The 19,194-nt window shown below is 44.0% G+C and overlaps 1 protein-coding gene across 2 annotated transcripts in view; it reads left to right on the top strand.

The window, feature by feature from the left end:
* Positions 1–592: 592 nt before the first annotated feature.
* Positions 593–19,194, top strand: part of zmp:0000000926 (ataxin-1-like) — a 47,627-nt gene continuing 29,025 nt past the window's right edge. Inside the window, exons 1-2 of one of the 2 annotated variants that reach the window (XM_052100782.1) lie at positions 593–877; positions 15,654–15,729. The gene's annotated coding sequence lies outside the window, so the exon portion shown is untranslated. The remainder of the gene's footprint in view (positions 878–15,653; positions 15,730–19,194) is intronic. The other variant, XM_052100781.1, reaches the window with a different exon arrangement.

The following is a 19,194-nucleotide window of genomic DNA, read 5'->3' as shown; positions in this document are numbered from 1 at the left end:
AGCATTATTCATTTTAAGACTGAGAAGTAAAATGTCTAAAATGAGCTGATTGATCCTTACATAATAGTGTGTAGTAGCGCACTATTCACAGGACTAAAAACTCTTACTGCTTGACAACATTTCACCGTGTGACCATACTGAGCATTGCCTGAGGTGGACCACAAAAAAGCTACAATACTATTTTGTGAGATTGTGCTTAAATTGTACACAGACAAATATTTTAAAAGTTTGTTGTAGTTGGTGTTTAAATGTGCACAAGCTGCAGTCTGGCTCATGTGGCCCTGCAGCCAATGGCATCTGCCGCTGCCAGGCAGCATGTGCTGCCAGGCAGCCAGTCAGTGCAGTCCGTGGCTGGGATGAGAGAAGGAAGTGACCAATGGCGTGCAGGCAGTGCTGGTACATTCCCCAGCTCCAAAGAGGTTAATGAGCAAAGCTGCTCGGCTTCCGGCCAACTCAGAGACGCTTCCACAATGAGCAAGATCTGTATTTGACATGAGTGAGTCTAATTATACACCCACAGAGAGAGAGAGAGAGAGAGAGAGAGGGGGAGAGGGAGGGAAGAATAAGAGGGGGTCACAAAGGGCGAGTGAACTGAAGTGTGAGAAGGCAAGTGTGTGTGAAGCCAAAGAGAGCAGAGTGAGCTTAAGACCTATAGAGAGAGAAAGAGAGAGAGCTCACAGTGGGTGAGACAGTGAAAATATAGAATATAGAGCAAAATGCAGAGCAGGTAAGACAATATAAGACGAGAGAGAGAGAGAGAGGGAGAGAGAGAGAGAAGCTACAGCATCACACTTGATGTTCCCGTCTGCTGCGAGACTGCTGCTTACCCATGATCACTCACTGCTGTGTGTGTCACCATAAAAAGACAGCTAGAGAGGTAGGACACTTGTGAGTGTGTGTATGTCTGTATGGGTTTGGTAAATACATGAGGTTTATGAGGACATTTCTATTGTCCCCTTAATTCAAATCACTTAAAAAATATAAATATGCAGAAAGATTTTTTGTTAGGTTTAGGGGATAGAATCTATAGTTCGTACAGTATAAAAATCATTATGTCTGTGGAGAGTCCTCATAAGGATAGCCGCACCAACGTGTGTATGTGTGTGTGGGCAGGTTTGGGTGGTTCACAACGAAAAAAATTTAGGTTACAAACTGGTAATTGCAAGGGTATTATGCTATAAATGTGATTTATGAGGATATTTCTATTGTCCCCATAATTCAAATCATATAAAAAACATACTAAACAATGTAAAAATGCAGAAAGGTTTTTTGTGAAGGTTTGGTTTAGTGGTAGGGTTAAGGTTAGGAGATAAAATCATTATGTCAGTGGAGAGCAACGTGTGTTGTTGTTGTGTGTGTGTGTGTGTGTGTGTGTGTGTGTGTGTGTGTGTTTACATGTAAAGCAAAGATGTGTTTTAGTGTACTAGAATTAGAGGGTACAGATGAAACTAAATACAGAAATGAGAACATAAAGCACAACAAAGTTACAAAACAAAACAAAAGGGACAATTTACAATAAGGTTGTATATGATAGATAACATGAACTAACAATGAACAATTGCATATTTATAAATTAAAATGTGAACACTTTTCAGTAAGGTTGTATTCGTTAACCTATGTTTACTTAATTAGTAAACATGAACTAATAAAAACAATACTTGTACAGCACTTAATGTATTGTATTGTATTATATATATATATATATATATATATATATATATATATATATATATATATATATATGATACATTTTAACATGAAACACATTTTTGTAATTAAAAGTTGCATACGTAAACTTAAAGCAATTGAGAAATGTTGTGAATAACATGAATAATCAATGACCATTTGTATTTTTAATTAACATTAGAAAATATAAATTCATTCTGGAGATAATTATTGTTCATTGTAAGCATATGATATTTAATGCTTTAATTAATGTTAACTAAACTAAACTTTAATGTGAAGTGTTACCATTAAGATGAACTAGGATTAATAAATGCTGTAAAAAAGTACATTTTTAGTTTAGTTGTTAGTTGTAATTTTTAATGGTAATGCTTTGATTAATATTACCGTTCAGAATTACACTCACATAAGACCTCGACTACTTTCAAATGTGTCATGAATGGTAATTGTGTTTGTCACCTACAGTTATTACTGTAAAAACTGAAACTGTGCAGTTGTTTTTACCTGATTCAACCCTTAAAAGTATTTTATCAGTGTAGTTTAATATATTCTCATTGATTCAGTCAAATTAAATTATGTAAATAAAACCAGTTAATGTAGATTTTACCAATGAAAGAAATTTTTTTGTTTCCTGACAAACTCTGTTTTACAGCATACATTTGCAGTATCAGTGGACTGGATACATGTCCATTTTTACACTTGTCAAAACACGTTATTACTGGAATTACTGGAACATGCGAACATGAGAATTGGCGAACAGAATTTGCATGCCTCTCCCCCAGACATACGGGTATAAAAGAAGGGGAACGTGTGTCTGTTCAGACCTTTTTTCTTCGGAGCCAATGCGGTTGTGTTTCAGCGGCCTGAGTAAAACCCACTGCTGTTCCACTCACCTCTAAAGAGCATAAGCTGTTGGAAATATGGCGCATTTCAGAGGCTTTTCTTCTGCACGCCAGTGCAGACTACGCCCCTGAGCGCTTCGACATCCCTCTAAAAGAGTATATATGTCTCTAAAAGAGTAAACACATTGACATTGAACGTCTTTTTAAAGACACCCTTCCGTCTTTGTGTCATTCCTGGATGCGGTCATTACCTTTCCACTTCTGACGGCCACAGGCGCTGCCTCTCGTGTCTGGGCAGAGATCACACAGAGGCAGCATTTGTGGACGGCTCATGTACTCACTGCGAGAACATGACCATGGCAACGTTGCGGTCGCGACTCTCCTTCTTCCGAGGGAAAGCCACTCTCTGCATCGTGCCTTCTACTCACGGGTATAGAGCCGGCACGGCTGGCACTGGGGGTGATTTTGGGAATTTAAGTGCCGCGGTTTCGCCTGGTAAATCTCCGCGGACCACAGCATGCTCGTTTGCCCCTGTCCGGTTCAGAGATGAGACCGGCTCGCCTTACAGCCAGTCTGATGTCTTTCTCGGAGCCCCCGAGCTGGATGAGAGTTTCGGCGCTATATCAGAGAGCATCTTGGTGGACTCTGACGCTCAGGACTTGACTGAGCTAGTGCCTATGGGTGTGCCAGCCCAGTCTGAGGCTGACGGCGAGCTGTTATTTTTACCCGAGCCGCCGTGAGGGTCGGGCTGGACTGGAACCCCCCCCCCCCCTCAGGCCTCGAGGCTAGACGTTTGGTTACTGGGTTTTTAGCGCTGGTCACAGCCACGCCCCCTCCCCTGGTTCGTTTCTTCCCAGAGGTGCATGATGAGCTGACGAAGTCGTGAAGGGCACCTTTCACTGCCCGAAACCGACTCCCTCACTCGTCCGCTATCATTACCCTTGAAATCGCCCAACTTGATAAGGCAGTTGCGGTGCACCTGTGCCCGCAAAATGCTACCACCTGGCGGGATTGACTGTCACGCCCCTCCAAGGCCTGTATGTTGACGTCATCTCTGGCGACCAAGGCCTACAGCGCTGCTGGACAGGCCACCTCCGCCCTGCAGGCTACGGCCCTTCTGCATGTCCACCAGGCCAAAGTGCTAAGACGTTTACATTTATGCATTTGGCAGACGCTTTTATCCAAAGCGACTTACAGAGCCCTTATTACAGGGACAATCCCCCTGGAGCAACCTGGAGTTAAGTGCCTTGCTCAAGGACACAATGGTGGTGGCTGTGGGGCTCGAACCAGCATCCTTCTGATTACCAGATTACCAGTTATGTGCTTAGACCACTACACCACCACCACTCCAGTGGCTAAGAGATCTGCTCTTGGGTAGTTCTGGTCCTGATGTGCTGCAGTAACTGCGCTCGGCGACCGACCTCGTCCTCTGGGCCACAAAGGTCACAGCGCATGCACTCGGAGAGGCGATGGCCATCCTCGTGGTCCATGAATGCCATCTTTTGCTGAATCTGGTCGAGATGCGGGACCCCGACAAGGCTCGCTTTCTCAACGCCCCCATCTCTCAGATTGGCCTATTTGGCGACACCGTAGAGGGCTTTGCCCAGCAGCTCTCGACGGTGAAGAAACTGTCGGCAGGCATTCAACGCATCTTGCCTTGCCATGGCTCAAGTCCCCGCATTCTTTCTGCTCACCGAGGGGGTCCCCCTCCGCCCCAGCCCGGGCCCAGCTCTCAGCCCCAGTGTAGAGCTCCCTGCAGGAAGCGGACGGCCAACATCTCACGGACCACCTCCCTGACCCAGAAGGCTCCCAAGCACTCCAGAGACAGGCAACCCAGGGAGAGAGACGTTTGCCAGTGGAGGGCTGGGTAGAGAATCTTTTGATTCCTTTGCTCGCCGCACCCCCAACGGGCTGTGGTACCCGTGTTGTCGCAAAGAAAGCAGTTTCCTAATTTCCTGGGTCATTTAGCCGGTGCCCACAACTGTCATTCTCATGACGATCAGACACCGAGCACTTGCATTCAGCACCATACTTGTGTCTCAGGCTAGCAGGTGGTGATGAGTTAAGAGGTCGTCGGTACAGAACCTCCTCCTCAGTCGCCTACCTCCCCAGGCCAGATACACAGAGGTAGGTAAGTGCTTCGAGCCTCTCCTCAGCACAACCACCTTGGGACAAAGCAACACTCTCCGACGTGACGTCGCCTTCTCCCCCCACCGCGAGGCCCCACCTCCTGGTGCTTCACATGTGATCATCCCCTTAGTGCCAATTACCCGGAGCTTGGACGCGTGGCTTACGCTTTCCAACCCGTTGCGGTGGCTGACCAGGACCATCCGACTCGGCTATGTGATTCAGTTCGCCAGGCGCCTGCCCCGTTTCAGCGGCATCCGCGTTACCTCGGTGCAGATCGAAAACACCTCCACCCTGCGAGCGGAGAATGCAACCCTTCTACGCAAGGACTCAATAGAGCCTGTCCCTCCAGTCAAGATGGAGAAGGGTTTCTACAGCCCTTACTCCATCATACCCAAGAAATGCTGTGAGCTGTGGCCAGGGACCTGGTGCTCATGCACCTCAGCCGTTTAGGACTTCGGGTCAACTGGGAAAAGAGCAAGCTCTCCCCAGTTCAGAGCATCTTTTTTCTCAGCATGGAGTTAGACTCAGTCTCAATGACAGCGCGTCTCACGAGCGAGCATGCGCAGTTGGTGCTTAACTGCCTGAGTTTGTTCAAACTGGGCACAGCGTTTCCAATGCAAAAATTTCTGAGTCTCCTGGGGCATATGGCATCCTCAGCTACGGTTGCGCCGCTTGGGGTGATACATATGAGATTGCTTCAGCACTGGCCTCAGACTCGAGTCCCGAGATGGGCATGGCGGCACGGCACATACCATGTGACCCTCACTCCTTCCTGCCTTCACTTATTCAGCCCTTGGACAGACCTCTGTTTTCTAAGGACAAGTGTCCCCCTAAAGCAGGTGTTCAGACGTGTCGTAGTTACTACGGACGTCTCCCAGTTGGGCTGGGGTGCCATGTGCAATGGGCACAGTTGCTGGCTCCTGGATGGGGCCCTGGCTGGGTTGGCACATCAACTACCTAGAGTTGCTGGCTGTATTTCTCCACCCCAGACACCATCACTCAAGCCAGAGCTCCCTCTTCTACCCTAAAGTGGCACTTATTCACAAATTGGTGTTCTTCCTGATCTGAAGACCCACAGAGCTGTGCAGTCGGGTCAGTGCTCTCATTCCCCCAGGACAGGTTGGAGGAGCAGCTGTCCCCCTCCATCTTGAATGTTTATGTAGCCACCATAGCGGCATAGTGGACAGTAAGTCATTAGGGAAGCACGACCTGATCATCAGGTTCCTTAGAGGCGCCCAGAGGCTGAACCCTCATGGGATCTCTCTGTTCTCCTCTCGGTCCTTCAGGAAGTCCCGTTTGAGCTGCTAGACCTCTCCTTGAAGACGGCCCTCCAGATCACGCTCACTTCCATCAAGAGGGTTGGGGGCCTGCAAGCACTCTCTGTCAGTGACACTTGCCTGGAGTTCGGTCCGGCAGATTCTCATGTCATCCTGAGAACCCGACCAGGCTACGTGCCCAAGGTTCCTTCGACCCCGTTCAGGGATCAGATAGTGAACCTACAAGCACTGCCCTGGGAGGAGGCAGACCCAGTCTTAGAATTGCTGTGTCCGGTGCATGCTTTGCGCATCTATTTGGATCACATGCAGAGCTTTAGACACTCTGAGCAGCTCTTTGTCTGCTTTGGTGAACAGTGGAAGGGGAACACTGTCTCCAAACAGAGGCTTGCCCACTGGATCATGAATACCATTGCATTGGCCTACCAGACCCAGGCCATGTCCACAATCTCCGGGTTGATCCGGTCTCGTCCCGTTTTTGGACAGGTCCGAACGCGAAGAATTCGGTAATACGGTGACAACAGTTGGCTGGGTGTATCGTTTGCAGATAGAGCTTTTCCCCTCCCCTGAGGTGAAGACGTGCGCTCTACTCGCCCAGTTGAGTCCACAAGTCCTCCCTAGCCCTCTGGCTCCAAACCCAGCGAAGGAAGTTCGCAGCCAGACCCAGCATAGGCACCAACTTGTCTGCCCTGGAATACAGTGAGGAAAATAAGTATTTGAACACCCTGCTATTTTGCAAGTTCTCCCACTTGGAAATCATGGAGGGGTCTGAAATTGTCATCGTAGGTGCATGTCCACTGTGAGACATAATCTAAAAAAAAAATCCAGAAATCACAATGTATGATTTTTTTAACTATTTATTTGTATGATACAGCTGCAAATAAGTATTTGAACACCTGTCTATCAGCTAGAATTCTGACCCTCAAAGACCTGTTAGTCTGACTTTAAAATGTCCACCTCCACTCCATTTATTATCCTAAATTAGATGCACCTGTTTGAGGTCGTTAGCTGCATAAAGACACCTGTCCACCCCATACAATCAGTAAGAATCCAACTACTAACATGGCCAAGACCAAAGAGCTGTCCAAAGACACTAGAGACAAAATTGTACAACTCCACAAGGCTGGAAAGGGCTACGGGGAAATTGCCAAGCAGCTTGGTGAAAAAAGGTCCACTGTTGGAGCAATCATTAGAAAATGGAAGAAGTTAAACATGACTGTCAATCTCCCTCGGACTGGGGCTCCATGCAAGATCTCACCTCGTGGGGTCTCAATGATCCTAAGAAAGGTGAGAAATCAGCCCAGAACTACACAGGAGGAGCTGGTCAATGACCCAAAAAGAGCTGGGACCACCGTTTCCAAGGTTACTGTTGGTAATACACTAAGACGTCATGGTTTGAAATCATGCATGGCACGGAAGGTTCCCCTGCTTAAACCAGCACATGTCAAGGCCCGTCTTAAGTTTGCCAATGACCATTTGGATGATCCAGAGGAGTCATGGGAGAAAGTCATGTGGTCAGATGAGACCAAAATAGAACTTTTTGGTCATAATTCCACTAACCGTGTTTGAAGAAGAATGATGAGTACCATCCCAAGAACACCATCCCTACTGTGAAGCATGGGGGTGGTAGCATCATGCTTTGGGGGTGTTTTTCTGCACTGTATTAAGGAGAGGATGACCGGGGCCATGTATTGCGAGATTTTGGGGAACAACCTCCTTCCCTCAGTTAGAGCATTGAAGATGGGTCGAGGCTGGGTCTTCCAACATGACAATGACCCGAAGCACACAGCCAGGATAACCAAGGAGTGGCTCTGTAAGAAGCATATCAAGGTTCTGGCGTGGCCTAGCCAGTCTCCAGACCTAAACCCAATAGAGAATCTTTGGAGGGAGCTCAAACTCCGTGTTTCTCAGCGACAGCCCAGAAACCTGACTGATCTAGAGAAGATCTGTGTGGAGGAGTGGGCCAGAATCCCTCCTGCAGTGTGTGCAAACCTGGTGAAAAACTACAGGAAACGTTTGACCTCTGTAATTGCAAACGAAGGCTACTGTACCAAATATTAATATTGATTTTATCAGGTGTTCAAATACTTATTTGCAGCTGTATCATACAAATAAATAGTTTAAAAAAATCATACATTGTGATTTCTGGATTTTTTTTTTTAGATTATGTCTCTCACAGTGGACATGCACCTACGATGACAATTTCAGACCCCTCCATGATTTCTAAGTGGGAGAACTTGCAAAATAGCAGGGTGTTCAAATATTATTTTCCTCACTGTAGGTGCTCCACAGGTTCTGATTATTCCAATATCCCCTGTGATGTGTTTTCCGTGGTATGGCCCCCCTGTCTGTGTTGATTGAGTGACAGAAGGGGAACGTCTCGGTTACTTTTTTAACCTCCGTTCCCTGATGGAGGGAACGAGACGTTGTTTCCCTCTTGCCGCATCACTGTACTAAGTCGCTGAAAGGGCCGGGACCTTACTCTCGGCTCCTCAGCTCAAAACCTGTCTGAACAGATGCACGCTTTCCTCCTTTTATACCCATATATCTGGGGGAGGGGCATGACATTCTGTTCGTCAATTCTAATTGGCCTCTTCTCAAAGATAAGAGTTAACCGAGGCTCTCAAGAGAGACCCACTACATCGACACAACATCTTGTTCCCTGCATAAGGAAACGGAGGTTACAACAGTAACCGAGATGTTTTTTGTAATATATATACTGCACTTACATTTGCATGTGAATATTGTTTTGACCTCTGCATTGATGGTTGATCGTAAGTTATGTGTGTAATGTTTTAAAGCTAGTTACGCCACTCTTAGCCAGCCATTCAAAAGTTACAGACTTGATCTGAATTAGTTTTGTTTTCAGTTCCTTTGTTGAAAGTAAAGTTTATTTTTGAATGAAGCTAAACTGACTATGTGAATAACTTAAGAGATAAACATAAATAGTTTAATAAAAATTGTGCATTGAATAATATGGAGTATGTTGAATCAGCAGTGATGTTTGATATAAAACAGTTTCTTAATTTTACATTTTCCTGAAGACACTGGCATTGGAAGCATATAGTGCCATTTTTAGCTCTTTTACTCAAAGTTTCAATCTTACAATCAGTTTAATAATGATGTCAGGAGTGGTGGCTCTCGCTTCTGCTCTGTGTGAGAGTGAAACACACACATTCACACACTGAAGTTTATGAAAGGGCATGCACTTGACTTGGAATCATATTTGTTCAGACTTTTTTTTCTAATTATTATTAAAACTGTATGATGTAGCTCAATCTGCATACTGAGACTTTATTTTCTGTAAAAGTTTGAATTTAAATCGTATATTATCCATATTATGCAAACTTGCCTCAAATGTGCAGCTAAAAATTAGAATGTCTGAAAGTGAATGAGATTTGAGAACGGGGGACTTCAGCGCCCCCATACAATACGGGCATGCCCCACACATTGAGAACCATTGCCTTACATTATTGTGTATGCAATGAGAACCATTGTCTTACATTATTGTGTATGCAATGCAGTACTGTCAAGCATGTACTTTGAGATCCTATATTTTTACTCACCAGTGTTTTTCATATGTCACACTGAGGGTTTGAAATTAACACCCACCAACCCACCAAATACAGGTATTTTATGCACAGTGGTGGGTTATTTACCTGCCAGTGTGGTGGTCGACGGTTTGAAAGTGGCATATGACAAGAAATGCCATTAGACACATAGACGCAGGTTTAAAGAAATACACTAGATTATATTTTGAAGAACACACGAAAGAAAAGTCGTTGATGTCTGATCTGCTGTGTGTTCAGAGTTTCAGTGGTGATCTGCTCCAGACGAGTGCAGCTAAAACACTTCTCATATGCATTTCGGTCATCTGAAAACCGTTTGTGAGAATAGTGCTGTCTATAAAAATGCTGTAAATGAGCTTAGACTATCTCAGGAAGTGCTCTGATTTGAATTCGCATTATTTCCGTGGAGAAAATCGTGTTTTACAAGCATTGTGAACGCAAATCTGCAGGTTCACTTTATTTGGACTTGAAATATTTGTGGCTGTATGTGTTTCCATACACTTAGCATTTAGTGAATTGTTGTAATATGTATCATCATAATTCATGCGTGAACAAGAATGTTCTCTTCTGTGCTTTTCTACTATTTAGCCTCCATTTTTACATTATTGTTAATATGGTATTGTATATTATAAATAATATTATATTAAAATGTTATATTTGAAAAATCAAAGTGGCTTACAAAAATTCAAAGTGGCTGGTAATAAAAAGTGTCTGGCTTGCAAAAAAATCAAAGTGGCTGGTAAAATTGGGCATTTGCTAGTGGGCAAAAAAGTAAATATCATACCCTGTTCACACGTGAATGAGACCAAATCATCCGATCAGATTTTTTTATAAAGTCTGTAAGAGTGAACTTTTTAATATAGGCCTAATGTTTATATTGAGGGTATATTTCTAATTTGAATACATTTAATTTTTTTAAAGTGAAAAAGCTGAAATGATTAAATGTACCATATGTATGAAATGTATACCTACACTATTATCTTTGAAAAGTATGAAAATAGTATATGGTCATGGATATTCGCTTTCCTCCATTAAACTGGAAAGTTCCATTTCAGTCAAGATTTTCTCTGTTATTTTTGTTGTTTGTGATTCTCGGGTGGCTGCTGTCGCTTTAATGCTGCGTTCACACCGGACGCGAATAGCACGTCAAATTCGCGCCTACCGCGTCTAGTTATACGCTTGACCACTTTGAATCCATTCGAGCGTCAAGAGCGAAATTGACGCGCGTTAAAAACAAAAGTTTGAAGCGAAATTCTGCAGCGTGGCAGCGTCAGAGGCGAAATCCGTTGGCGGCCATCTTTTTACAAGATGGCTGATGTTGATCGAGCATTACGTGGAGAGAGTCACCGCTCTGTATTTGCTCTGGAGAGCAGAACAGCGGCGTATGGGTCGTCGTCGCCGTACTTGGGTCCACCAGACCCTCGGAGGCGTTCCCAGTTCGGCGAATTTCATCATTTGCTCCAGGAGCTGCGCCTGGATGACGGCCGCTTTCAGCGGTACTTCCTCTTGTCCAGCGCCCAGTTTGATGACCTGTTGTCCCGCATCGGGCGAGGATACAGAGCTCTATCCCAGCTGCGGGCGCCTGTCCATCTGTCTTCGGTTAGTAAATGTATATAAAATGTTAAATACAGTATATTAAATATATGTTAATTTACGCTATGCTAGCAATGTTTTTCAAACTGTGTGAGTACGGATACCACTGTTGGTGCTCTTTCTAGTGATACTCAGTTAACTGCTGTAGCGTTAACCAAAAAAATAAAATATTATTTTGGCAGGCGTGATAATGTCTCTATCTGTAAGCAATATGTAGTGCTCTTTCTAGTGATAACGTTACTCGGTTAACTGCTATAACCTAAAAATGATACTGTCATGTCTCTATCTGTAAGCAATTGTAGTAGCGTTACTCTTTCTTTTGATAATCAGTTGGTTATTGGCACACTAGTGATTTAAACCATATACACATATACCCTTTTGTTTTGAAGATTCAAAACTTTGTTAAATTGCTTGCAAAATTGCTAGCAAACAAACAAATATGGTGCATTAAAGTAAAACAGACTGGTTATTGTATATAGTTGAATATGTAACTACAAGTGTACTTATAAAAATATTTTCTAGGTTTCTTGCCACAGGGGACTCATTCAGGACCATAGCGTCCAGCTTCAGGGTTGGTGTCTCAACAGTGAGCCAGATCGTCCACCAGGTTGTGACTGCAATCTGGGACTGTCTTGTGGAGGAGTACATGGCTGTGCCCACCACTGATGACTGGCGTGTCTTCAATTACCGCCTCTCCAGAGCCAGGCGCGGGACATGCTGGAGAGGAGCCACTGCCAGGTCTGGGTCGGGTTGCGGCCAACAACTCCTCCAGAGAGGCACTCGGGTGAGGGATGTCTTCATGGCACACTTCTCGTGCGGAGGGAGCAGTACCATGGCAGCCGGCGGAGTAGCGTTTGAAGTCCTCCTCATGACTTCCCCACAGCGGCTCTTTTAAGAGCCACCCACAAACCTATAAAGAGCTAAACTATCTAAAAATAGTCCATTATTATTATATATATATATATTTTTTTCCCCAGGTTGTCAGCCCCAGTTCCAGGATGTCAGGTCCACAACATGCACATTTATTAAGTTGAGACTTTTTAAAAACGTCAGGTTTTCCATGGTAGTATATCAGGTTAAATTATTTATTTATTTTTGTTTTGATGATAAATGGAGCCAGCCTCAAAAGTAATTAACCTGTCCTGTGTTTTTTCCTTATTCAACACTGTCCAGACACTAATGTTGGTTGTCTTTACATTACAATAATAATGTTTCATATAATCTAGATTTAGATATGGAATAAATAGCAATCAATACAAAATCAAAATGTCTCATATATTGAAATCAAGTTATGTGATAAAATATTTGCTTTGTTTGTGCATTAGAACCACACCAGGCATTTAGTCATATTACAAAATAATTTATTGAGGCCAAACATATGAAGTAATTTTAGGTATAACATTAAAAAACATATTTAGGCAAAAAAAAATTATTTAGGCAAAACATATAAAATAACAATATGAACTGAAAAAAAAATGAACAATATGTGCAAACTATTTACATTAAGAGACAGGAACAAAAAGGACCTCGCTTGGAAGGTGGAAGAGCCACAGGGAATGGCATAGGAGAAGAGGAAGGAGGGCAGCAGGCAGCTAGGCTCCTGATTGGTTAACGCGGCGCGAATTGGCGCCAAAGTTCAGATTTTTCAACTTCGGGCGGCAGACGCGAATTTGCGTCAAACGGCGTGAATGCACAAAATGCACCATTCGGCGTAACGCGCCAGACGCTCAATTCGCGCAATTCGCGCGAACTTGACGCGCGAATGAGGCGTATTCGCGTCTACCGCGCCGCGCTCTACGCCTCATTCGCGCCGCAGGAATTTTTTACGCGCGTAACGCGTCTTTGCATTGACTTAACATTGAAATCACTCGCGCCTGACGCGCTATTCGCGTCCGGTGTGAACGTAGCATAAGATGTGTATTTTTACAGGAGCATTCACTCAAACACACACACACACATGAGGAGGAGGAAGCAGAAAGCAGGAGCGAGTCAGTGGGTGTGTGATTGGATTCATTCTGCATGTTTGTGCTGGTTTATGACAGAAGAAGCTGTGATGTGTCTTTAGGTTAGTTAAGAGTTCAGTCTGGGTTTGATAAGAAAGTTAGTTAAAGGAATTGTTTGACCAAAAACAATAATTATCTTGTAATTTACTCACCCTGATGTTGTTCTCAACTTGTAGGCCTATGACTTTCTTTAATCTCTAATTCTTTAATGCATCAATACTATGCATGTCAAAGGGGATCATAACTCAAATCTTCAAGCTCAAATTACCATACAGTAAATTTAGCATGTTCATATGGTTATGACATAATTCGTATTTTAGTTAGGGCTGAACAATTTGGACAAAACCTCTAATTGCAATTAGGGTATTTTTGATAATCAATCTCTACCTTTGACCAGCCCCAACCAGTTGATGGCTGAATGTGAAAGTCACTTCCACACCAGAATGTGTAAGTGAAAGTGTAGATTTTCAGTAAAAAAAGGACAAATATTGATCTGTTTCTCACCCACACCTATCATATAGCTTCTGAAGATATAGATTCAACCAGTGGATTACTTTTATGCTGCTTTTATGTCCCTTTTGGACCTTCAAAGTGCTGACAATTCACTTGCATTATATGGACCTACTTAGCTGAAATATTCTTTTAAAAACTTTTGTTTGTGTTTTCAGCAGAAGAAAGAACATCAAACATATATTTGACTATTTGGGTGACTAAATGATGAGAGAATTGTCATTCTTGGGCAAACTATCCCTTTAAATGTTTTTGGGAAACTTAACATTTACACTGTTTTTAATACAACCCAGACAACCCTATTCTATTCTATTATTTATTTATATTTTATTTCGAACAATAAGACATACATATAGCATGACATATAACAATGGCGGTAAGAAGCATTTGATTTTTAACAACTTGATCAGTCAAATGCTCGAAAAGGAATGGGAAGAAGTCAAACTTATTTAAACCCACCCCGATCTGTTATAGTAAAGGGAAAAACAAGAGCGAAAAAACAAAAAATAAAAATAAAATAAAAATATAGAAAAAAGAAAACAGTGTATCTTAATTACCTCAGGTAAATAATTAGAGTACTATTAACAATGGTAATCCGAATACCTGCACTGCCAATAAATACAATAATACATCTGCAAGTAATACCCGCAATGATAATCAGAATATCTACAAGAAAGATAACAAGCCTATGAATACATGAATACAACGATTTAAACCCCAACACTCCTTGTACTGTGACAAGACCTTCTGTTTATAGAATTCTTTAAACTGGTGAATACATTGACAATGTTTAAGTTCAAGCCCCAAGCTATTCCATAATTTAACCCCGCATACAGACACACTAAAACTCCTCCTGGTGGTTTTGACCATAGGTATAAAAAAGTTCTCATAGCTCCTCAAACTGTACGACTGCTCACTCTGTGTGAATATGTTTTGTATATTAGCAGGTAATTGTAATCTATTTTATTATATTATGCAATAGTAATATATTTCTGTTCTAAATTATTAACTTTCAAGTGTTATGTTAAGGCATACCTGACAACACGCTCCCGCTGTACTCATGATTTACAATTTATCCCTATAAACTCACGATTTTCCGCATCCACGCTTTTCTCATGGGGGCCCCCCGCCGCGAGGCCTCACCTCCAGGTACATCACACGTGATCGCACCCTTGGTGCACCTCGCCCGGAACATGGACGCATGGCTTACGCTGTACAACCCTTCGTGGTGGCTGGCCAGGACCATCCAACTCAGCTACGCGATTCAGTTAATCAGGCGCCCGCCCACTTCAGTGGCATCCGCTTGACCTCGGTGCAGGGGCGAAAACGCCTCCACCCTGCATGTGGAGATCGCAGCCCTTCTACACAAGGATGCGATAGAGCCTGTCCCTCCAGCCGAGATGGAGAAGGGGTTCCACAGCCCCAACTTGATCATACCCAAGAAAGGCGGTGGATTGCGGCCAATCTCGGACAAGCTAGGTCTGAACCGGGCCTTACACAGACTCCCGTTTAAGATGCTGATGCTGAAACGTATTTTGTAATTCGTCCGGCATCAAGATTGGTTTGTGGCGGTAGACTGAAGGACGCATACTTTAACATCTCCATATTACCTTGTCACAGACACTTTCTACAGTTCGCTTTCGACGGCCAGGTGTATCAGTACAAGGTCCTCCCCTTCGGTCTGTCCCTGTCCCCTCGCGTCTTCACGAAAGTTGCAGATGCAGCTCTTGACCCGTTAAGGGAAGTGGGCATTCGCATACTCAACTACCTCGACGACTGGCTAATCCTAGCACACTCTCGACAGTTGCTCTCTGCACACAGGAACGTGTCGCACTTGCATCAGTTCTCACGTGTCTCGCATGCTAATGTGATTACGTCACACGCGCATACTGCTGTTGACTGGAAGTAATTATTTATTGTTAAAAAGTACTTGCATATAAATTTTTTCGCACCAAAAGTGATTTAGTAGATATGAATTTAACTGCTGGAGTTTATGCTGACTGTCTGTAAAGCTTCAAAGGTCTGATCACCATCTACTTGAATTTTAAGGACCTACTGAGCTGAGATGTTTTTCTTCAAATGTGTTCTGCTGGAGAAAGAAAGTCACATCTGGGATGGCATAAGGGTGAGTAAATGATGATACAATTTTCATTTTTGGGTGAACTAACACTTTAAGCGAGTAGTATACCAATTGGCATGTGATCCTAACATTGCAGCCTTCATGAGGAAACCCTTCCAAGAATAAAAACGTTTTTCTAAGGTTAGTGATATGACTAGAGAGCATGTTTAATGTCATTTTCCTGAAGCTTACTTTAATCCAATCACAACACAACAAACCATACACACGAAACACGTTTTGGGTCTGTCTGCACTTTTTTTTAAATAATCGTTTGTCTATGTAAAAATGTGCTTGACAGATATCTTAGACACTTGCATTTTGTTAAATTCTGTAGTGCTCTGTTGGGATTTTTTAAACACAACACATCAAATATGTACAAAACAGAGCATCAAAATCTTTTTTCGGTATATCTATTTTCACCCCAGTGTAAGTGGTATTTGCACACCAAAAGTATGGTGAAACCACAGAAATATATGACAAACTAAACAATAGGTGTTGATGCAGTGGCTTGGGTGTAAAGATGGTGTGAATGTGTACTGTTGTCTTGGTGACCGCAGTTCAAATCTGCGTTTTGTCTCACTCTTTCTCCCATCCGATTTTCTGTTCCACTCTGATGGCACTTTTCCTCTGCACGTTACGGTTTGACTCGACTCTACTCGCTTTACATTTCTGAGCTTGCTTTTTCACTGCAGTTTATTGCCTCCATAGCATGGTTGGGTTATAGGCTGATTGTCATAATTGCGCCGCCTCTACTGCAGTGACATCATCTTAAACACGACACAAAGTGACCAAAACAATAACATATACGCTAGCTGTTAGCTACTAGCTCATTGTACTGCATAAAGCAGTTGTTGCATTGTTGTGTGATTTTACACGTGTAAGAGTTCAATTGGCCTGGTTGTTGTAGAAGCAGAAGCAGTAGCTGGTCAACTAAATAAAGTGAAGCTTTCAAGCAGAGTATAGAGTTAAAGTAACAAAACATACCATCCTCCATCATAGTGAGTCCAGGGCACTCTCCCTCCCTTTGCTTGCCTGTTTAGATAGCGTCCATTTGGTTAAACCACTTCCACTTTTCCTTGATGTTTCTGTAGTCACTTAAGTTTTTTTTTACTTTTTCCAACACTGTTGGTAGGTCCGGTGGTAGCCGTGTGTGGCCAACAGCTGAGACACTTCCTCAGAGACTTTTTCGTTTTGCTCATCGCTAACGAGTGGACTGTCTGCACCTCGTTTATTGACCATGGCGTGGTGTTGCGCACAACCATTTCTTTTTTCACAATTCAAAAGATGTGAGAACAAATGATACTACTATCTCTGTTACTAACTTTAAAACTAGCGGGTTGATGTCGCTGTTCGAAATCCAGTGACGCCGGTATTAACGATTCTCCCTGACCAATCAGTGATCTGCAGGATTTTGACGTCACATTTAGTATCGACCCGGCTCACTTGGAACCTTGACCGAGGTGGTACTAAAAAAAGGATCAGGTACCAGGTACTATCCATAGTGGAAAACCCCCAAAAAATCGAGTTGAGTTGAGTTGTACTGTGCAGTGGAAAAGCCCATTTAGTATTTCCTTTAATACTACAGCTCCGGATAATTTGTTGGTTTTTCTTGATTATATTCTGATCTTCTCCCAGAATATCCAGGACCATTTGCAACAAGTCAGGCAGGTGCTTTATGCGATTGTTAGAGAATCGGCTGTTCATCAAGGCAGAGAAGTACGCTTTTCATGCACAGTCAGTTCCGACTCATTGTATCGTCCGAGGGAGTGCGCATGGACCCGACTAAGGTTAAATCCACCTCCGATTGGCCATATATAATCTTACAGGGGTAACTTTTGTGGTCTGGACAGATCATAAGAACGTAGAGTATTTTCGTAGCGCCAAACGACTTCACTCTAGACAGGCTCACTGGGCACTATTTTTCACCATGCTGTCTTATCGCCCAGGCTCTAACAACATCAAGCCCTATCTTGACGTTTTGAGGTCAAGACCTCCGCCGCCCCACCGGATACCATGGGCATGGCATTTTGGGAGGTGGAGGCTAAAGTCCATGTGATGCTATGAAATACTGCACCTCCACCATGTGCTCAGTGGGCCAGTTATTTGATCCGTGATCCGCCCGGACGCATGTCCTACAGGGGGGTCACCCATCCAACATCGCTTGTCATCCAGGGGAGACTCTCACTCAGACCCTCATTAGACAGCGATTCTGTTGGCCATCATTTGTGCAGGACGTACATAAATTCGTAGCCGCTTGCCAATTTCTGCGATTAGTAAGATGTCCTGTGAACCCCCAACCGGGCACCTCCAACTGCTGCCTGTACCTTTGAAACCCTGGTCACACATAGCCATGGATTTTGCAACTCCCCCCCCATGAAAGCACATTCGTTTTGACTGTAGTGGACCGATTCTAGATGGCGGCTCATTTTATTCCCCTCCCCAACAGTAGTAGCAGTCATTAACCATGTCTTCCGCATCCATGGCCTCCTGGTCGATGTGGTTTCTGACAGAGTTCCCCAATTTGTTTCATGTTTTTGGGCAGAATTCTGTCGACAGCTGGGGTGATTTTGTCCTCTGGGCTTCCCAGACAAATGGGAAAGCGGAGCGGGCAAATCAGGAGCTGGAAAAGGCCCTGCGTTGTGTGGCCTTCCATAACCTGTCTTCTTAGAGCGATCATTTAGTCTGGTACGCCGAGTATTTGGCAGATGCTTTTATCCAAAGAGATTTACAGAGCCCTTATTACAGGGACAATCCCCCTGGAGCAACCTGGAGTTAAGTGCCTTGCTCAAGGAGACAATGGTGATGGCTGTGGGGATTGAACCGACAACCTTCTGCTTAACAGTTTAGTGATTTAGCCCACTACGCCACCACCACTCCCTAGTGGTGTACGCCCATAACGACTTGCAGTCATTGTGTATGGGTTAATCACCCTTCCAGAGCAGCGTCGGTTATCAGCCCCCTCTGTTCCCCGCACAAGAACCCAATGTACAATTTTCATCTGCCCACGCCTTTATGCAGAGGTGCCGACACACCTGGAAAGCCGCCAGAGAAGCCCTCATACGAACTGGTGATTGTGTTAAGAGGTCGGCACACTGGCACGAGGCTAATTACGTGTGCAGGCAGAAGGTTTGGCTGTCCTCTAAGAACATCCCGCTCTGACTCCCCTCACATAAGCTGGGTTCCAAGTTTATCGGGCCTTTTCCCATTGCGAAGGTTATTAGTCTGGTGGTGGTCCATCTCAAACTACCTCCTTAAGCGTATTCACCCTGTTTTCCATGTCTCCAAAATCAAACCTGTTTTATGTTCTGAACCACACACAACCCACGTCCTCCGCATCTTCTTGATGGCTCTCCGGCGTACACAGTCCAGAAACGAAACGAAATCAGGCAGAGCGGCAGAGGGCTCATATACCTGGTTGACTGGAAGGGTTATGGACCTCAGGAGAGATGTAGGGTCCCAGCTTGGGACATC

This window comes from Xyrauchen texanus, chromosome 31 (genome assembly GCF_025860055.1).
Source record: "Xyrauchen texanus isolate HMW12.3.18 chromosome 31, RBS_HiC_50CHRs, whole genome shotgun sequence".
NCBI classification, from domain to species: domain Eukaryota; kingdom Metazoa; phylum Chordata; class Actinopteri; order Cypriniformes; family Catostomidae; genus Xyrauchen; species Xyrauchen texanus.
The sequence above is the reverse complement of the archived record's forward strand: the minus strand, read 5'-3'. Positions and strand labels throughout refer to the sequence as shown.